The 6304-nt window shown below is 41.1% G+C and overlaps 1 non-coding gene across 1 annotated transcript; it reads left to right on the top strand.

Annotated features, from left to right (window-relative positions):
* The first annotated feature begins 2611 nt into the window (after positions 1-2611).
* On the top strand, positions 2612-2718 carry LOC141146518 (U6 spliceosomal RNA). Its single transcript, XR_012244915.1, has one exon. It is a non-coding gene; the product is annotated as a U6 spliceosomal RNA (small nuclear RNA).
* The last annotated feature ends 3586 nt before the right edge of the window (positions 2719-6304 follow it).

Genomic DNA, 6304 nt, shown 5'->3' with positions numbered 1-6304 from the left:
CAAGGGCTGGAAAAAGACAAGCAAAGGGCCGCATCCAGACCACTGCTCTAGATTATTGGCTTTTGTAAGTCAGATAACCAAGGCAAAGATTATGCGCTGCATTAAGGGTTATTCCTAATTTCTAGCGACAAACTTTCTGGGCAAATCTTCGGAAGTCACCTCAAACTGATGGTTGAGGTCATTTTAAACCTTACTCCAGCTAAACGTTTTCCAGGAAGAATGGAGGATGGTATAGCCACAAATTGGGGGGGAAACTCCCTACTAATACCAATGATTTTGGAATGGAATTCTCAACAAGCTTTCATAGCTATGATAGTAAGGTGTCCACAAAGTTTTGGCCAAACAGACAGTTTTTTCCCATGATGAAGTAGGGGGGTTCTCCTATTCTGGCCCAGTATGCACTGTACACAATGAACGAGGTAGCTAAGTACGTGACGGCCATCGGTTCTTGCTATACTGATCTATTTCCTGGCAATGACTCTATCCTGATTGTCATATAATATCTCCAGTCTCTACTTCATACTATATCCTGATAATGATGACTTTCTTCCTATTTTCCACCAGTCTGTTTCCAGCCCTAACCCTCATTCTTTATTATAACAATGCTTTGTCAGCTGTCTACCTTGTCAATTGGCTTGTTTTCAGACTTTGACACTGCTTTGTGACATTCCAGGTCTCCTGTCATCAACTTTCACCAAAACCCAAGGACTTTAGAGTATCATGCAGAGCAGCCTATATCTTTGTGTGGGGGACCCTAATGATGACCGTATATGACTCATTCCTAAAGCCTCAGGGAGGTAACACTTACCATTGGTGCTCAGGTGGTTCTTTTTTGTCTGTAACAATGAAGAGGTTGTTGCTTACAAAAAAGTATTCAGGGCATCAAGTTTTGGACTGCAAATTAGCCTTTGTACAAGGAAAATGTGTAATATGTAATACAACTAGCCACTTTACACTTCAGATGTTTATTCAATATGTAGTGTTATTGGTACTAATCTTCATTAAATATTGGTCTCCACTCAGCTAAAAGCTATATAGCGAATGTCCCAAGCTCACTTACTTGGTAATAAGGCTTCAGGCACATTCAGTGCAGTGAGTGATTCCTTTCTCAGAATGTAGAAGCAATGCGAACCAATAACTTTAGAGTTAAATTTGAAACAGTTTTATTGTACCAGTGCAGTGGTCTCCAAACTTCGGCCCAGGGGCCAGATGTGACCTCCTAGCTTGCTTTTATCTTCATCCACTAATACCAGCAATGGGACAAAATTTCCCCAACTGACACCAGTGAAGGGGCCGAATTCCTCCCAGCAATACCAACAATGGGGCTCAAAAACACCAACGATGGGGCACAATTCCACCACTGACACCAACGACAGGGCACTCTTCCTCTCATTGACACCAAAGATGGGGCATTGTTTATTCTCACTGATGTCAGGACCTTTTCTACTCCCAACTGACTCCCACAAATAGTGTATGGAGAATAAGAAGAAGGGTGGAAGGAGCACAGGGTACCTAGAAGTTTTCCTTTTTAGAACACAGTCTCTGGTCTTCTGCACTTCTTTTTAAAACGTTATGGTCCCTCTCTCACAGGGCTATGCTGGCTGGACAATTAAAACACTGACTGTGAACTTAGGATGTGGCCTTATTTCAATTGAGGTTCAAGTGGTAGCTCAGTCTTTATATACCAGGGGTGTCCAAACTTTTTTCAAAGAAGGCCAGATTTCATGAAGTGAACATGCCTGAGGGCCGACCATTTTGCCTGACATTCTTTGAACCATTAAAATTAAATGCAAATTAACTATTTTATGCAAAGTTTTTTGCAAATGGCATACTTTTCATTTCATCATCACATGGATGACAAATCTAAACAGGTGTTAAATCACTCTGCCTTTCATGTCTGAAGGCCAGATGAAAAACTGTTAAGTTAAAAAAATATGAATAGGAACATAACACCAAGTATACATATTTATAACTGATTTAGACCAACTGATATTAACTGAGATTTTACAATTAATTCATCTCAATTGAAAAAAAAAACTTGACTGCACTAATGTGAAGGGTGAAACTGGGATCTGAACTGCAGCACATAGGCTAGGTCTGGTTCAGAGGCAGTGGTTTTGATGCGCAAAATGTTACGCAGGTGAGAGTCACTTAATCTTGTCCTCACGCGGTTCTTGTTAAAGTTCATAGCAGAGAATGTCTTCTCACACAAATATGTTGAGCCAAACAAGCTCAGCATTTTCTTAGCCATTGTTCGAATCTCTCTGTTGGTGACGACTGCGTAACTCGCTGTCACAATGCAGCTCAATGAGCTTGAGCTGCAGCTGATCTGGAGCATCATCGGGGTCAACAGAGAATGGAGAGGAGAAAAGGCTGATCTCCTTTTCAATAGCTGCAAAATCCTGAAAGCACCGTTTAAACTCCCCAGCCAGAGATTCAATGTCTGCTGCATACCTGCTCGTTTGTGCACTGATATTGTCCTGTGGAAAACTGTTCATTATTTCCTGCAACGCTGAAAAATGTATGGTATCGGGCTGTGTTTGTGACAACTGGCTTAAGAAAAGTTGCAGCTTTGTTCCAAAGGCTTTGAGGTGTGAATAATGCTGATTCAGTGCTTGCTTCGGCAGCACATAAACTAAAATTGGAACGATACAGAGAAGATTAGCATGGCCCCTGTGCAAGGATGACACGCAAATTCGTGAAGCGTTCCATAAAAAAAAAAAAAAAAAATAATGCTGATTCACCGCTGCATCTTACCCCTGAAGACTCGTGTTCAGTACATTCAGATGCTTTTATGTCAAACAGAAACCCCAAGTCAACCAGCCAAATAGGATCAGATAGTTCTCGCATCGGTTGTCCCTTTGTTTCCAAGAATTCTCCGATTTCCTTTCTGAGAGAGTAGAAATGCTGCAGTGCAGACCCCCGACTGAGCCATCTTACATCGTTGTGATATAAAACATCTTTCATAACATGATCATATTTGAGATGTTTAACACAGAGAACTTGTTGATGAATAATACAATGGAGTTTAATAGCTTTGCCTCCTTCTTCGATCACCTTGTTACAGATTAGGGTTGATAATCCACTTTGTTCACCAGCCATGGCAGGTGCCCCATCAGTAATAACCCCAGTAACTTTGTTCCAAGGCAGTTTTATGTCATATATGGAAAAACTAACAGAAACAAATAAATCTTTTCGTCTTGTTTGGTCCGTAAGGCTCTGGAGGTCAAGTAGCTCTTCAGTCATATTCATTTCATTGTCCACCCCTCTCATAAAAATGAGCAACTGAGCCATGTCAGATAGGTTTGTGATTTCATTACAGGCCATTGAAAAGAAGTCAAAATCCACTCCTTTGGACGTCAACTGTCTCTTAATATCTGATGAAATATCTTCATTTCTCCGTGCTACAATGTTACGAGCCAGGCAAATGTTGGCAAACTCTTGCTTCTTCTCGGGACAGATATTCTCAACCATTTTCATAACGTATTCTTTGATAAAATCACCCTCAGCAAAAGATTTGCAATTTTTAGCAATTAACGTTGCCACCTCATTGCTCGCCCTTGTGGCATTTTAATTTGACTCACAAGCTCTTGTGAAAAATCGCTGTTGTGACTTTAAAACAGCTTCACGTTGCTTCAACTTTTCACTGCGGTCATGCCCTGTTAGCGCGTCGTATGTGCTATGTCTACTGGTAGTGGCTCTAGACATTAAATTCCTTATAAACAGTCACAGTCTCTTGGCATATCAGACAAACACAGTGATTCCTTATTTTAGTAAAGAAATATTCCACTTTCTACCTGTCCTGGAAGCTGCAGCCCTCACTGTGAACTTTCCTTCTGTTATTTACAGTCGCCATTTTAGAAACTGACCAGAAGGGGAAAGTATCATGTGAGCGCAGTGCCAGAGGTTTTGGTCTAAAGGCTCGTACACACGATCGGATTGTTGGCCAACAAAACCGTGGACTTGTCCGAAGGGCGTTGGCCCAAACTTGTCTTGCATACACACGGCACACACTTGTTGGCCAACAATTATAAATGTTTTTTTAAAACCTGCTATCACACATTAGTCCGCAGAAAATCCGACAACAATTGTCCGATGGAGCGTACACAGGGTTGGATTTTCCGCCAACAGCCTGTCATCACACATTTGCTGCCGTAAAATTTGATCGTGTGTACGAGGCTTTATTGTGTTCTCCCAAGCCCCAATACACTGCCCAACAAGAATTCACCAGAGATCTCTTGCCTTGTGGCTGGGAGAAGGAACGCACCAAATCCTGCGACGTTCGAGAGATTGTGAGAATGCTGACTGAAGATGTGCAGTCCCACGGCGTTGGGAGATCCAGAGATCCCAGGGGTCCTGAGCGGTGCTCAGGCATTAGTTGAGCCCCATAAAATATAGGCCGGTGGGGCCCTATTAAACCGGAACAGAGGCTGCAATTAGCCCACGGGCCGGACTTTGGACATGCCTGTTATATACCAATACTGGTCAGCATGGAATGGTTCCTGTTTATACTTTCCACTCAACCAGCCAATTACCATCTCTCTTGTAGGGGAAACTTGCAGCTTGCTTCCACTACACCAGAATGGGATATCCACCAGCACCTTCATGGTTTCTTCCCATGAAGGGAAATTCCTCCAGCACCCCAATCCCTAGGCCCAAAATCCTGGGAGAAGTGCAGTTCTGACAGCGGCATCATCACCAGGCAGACGCCCATGAGGCATGACCATGTTCCAGGACTTTGCCCGGCCCCTCAAGTCACCAAAAATTCTAACGCTAATGCCCTAATGCTCAGAAAGCACAATCAATGCTTAGATATCACTATTGGAAACAACATACACATTGAATACAGCCCCCTGCTTCCTACAGAAAAGAAGGGAATTAACAAAATACTATGTTGTACATCCCTACACTTTTTTGTAAAACAATATCTTCTTCTATAATTACACAGGAATTGTTTTCTATAATTCACATCAGTCTTTAACTTACTGCCCTAAGCCTCCCTTATTGAATTTGACTTTGACCTTTTTGCTAATTCATATAGGAAAAGGCATTCAGTCTCATTTCTAGCAGTCATCCCATGGGTCATTAGACTCACATAACTCCATCAGTGGAGCTGATTACATTGGAGCTCCACAGAGATATTAAAAACAGATAATATTTGACAAATACTTCCAATACAGCATGCAAATCGCAGATGCTTGCTACTGCCATAAGTTTAGCTATTATTTATAATAAGGATATTGACCAAAATTATTAATGGGAACATATGTTATCTTGGGTTTACTTATGATAGCTATATAAAGCTTTTCCACAAGCACTTTGATCCAGGCCCATTTGAATAACCTTGATTGCTTGATGAGATACAGTATATTGACTTAATCTTATCATATTTCTTCTTGGACTGCTTGCTCCAATCTTCTTCATTGTCATGTTATGTAGCTTATATCACAATACAGTATACTATCACTTGAAGACCATGCCAGTTCTGACACTTTTTGTTTACCTGTAACAATCATTTTTTTTTTTTGCTAGAAAATTTCTTAGAACCCCCAAACATTATATATATTTTTTAAAAGCAGAGACCCTAGAGAATAAATTGGTAACCCACTTTTTTTGTAAAATATAAAAGATGATTTTATGCCGAGTAAATCGATACAAAACATGTCACGCTTTTAAAATTGTAACCTGTAGCCTTTACAGGTTACCACTTTGGACTTACAAAGGAGGTCTGGTGCTAGAATTATTGCTTATGATCTGACATGCGTGGCGATACCTCATATGTGTGGGACGATCGCTGTTTGTGTGTGTGTGTGTATGTGTGTGGGACCGACGCGCCTTCACCTTTGCAAGCTAGTATAGGGGGACGGGGCACTTTACATTTTTTTTATATTATTATTATTTTTTTTTTTCTATTTACACTGTTGCTTTAAAAAAAAATTGTATCACTTTTATTGCTGTCACAAGGAATGTAAACATCCCTTGTGACAGCAATAGGCACATGACAGGTACTCTTTATGGAGGGATCTGGGGTCTATAAGACCCCAAATGCCGCTTCTGCACTTAAAAGCATTCAAAAACACTGAGATCGGTATTTTTGAATGCATTTCATTATGTGAAAATGGTGCAGAAAACATCCGGTTAAACCGGAAGTGATGTCATGTCATTGCTTTCGTGTTACTATTACGGACAGCCCATCAAAGCCTATCCCGGTGGCATGGGAGAGCAAGAGAGAGAGAGCTGCTCCAATTGCTATCACAAGAGATGCCGACCGTTGGCTCTAAAAAAAATGTAATCAAATGGTGGA

Source organism: Aquarana catesbeiana, linkage group LG05, assembly GCF_042186555.1.
Source record: "Aquarana catesbeiana isolate 2022-GZ linkage group LG05, ASM4218655v1, whole genome shotgun sequence".
In the NCBI taxonomy this organism is placed as follows: Eukaryota; Metazoa; Chordata; class Amphibia; order Anura; family Ranidae; genus Aquarana; species Aquarana catesbeiana.
This window is presented reverse-complemented; position numbering and strand designations above follow the sequence as displayed.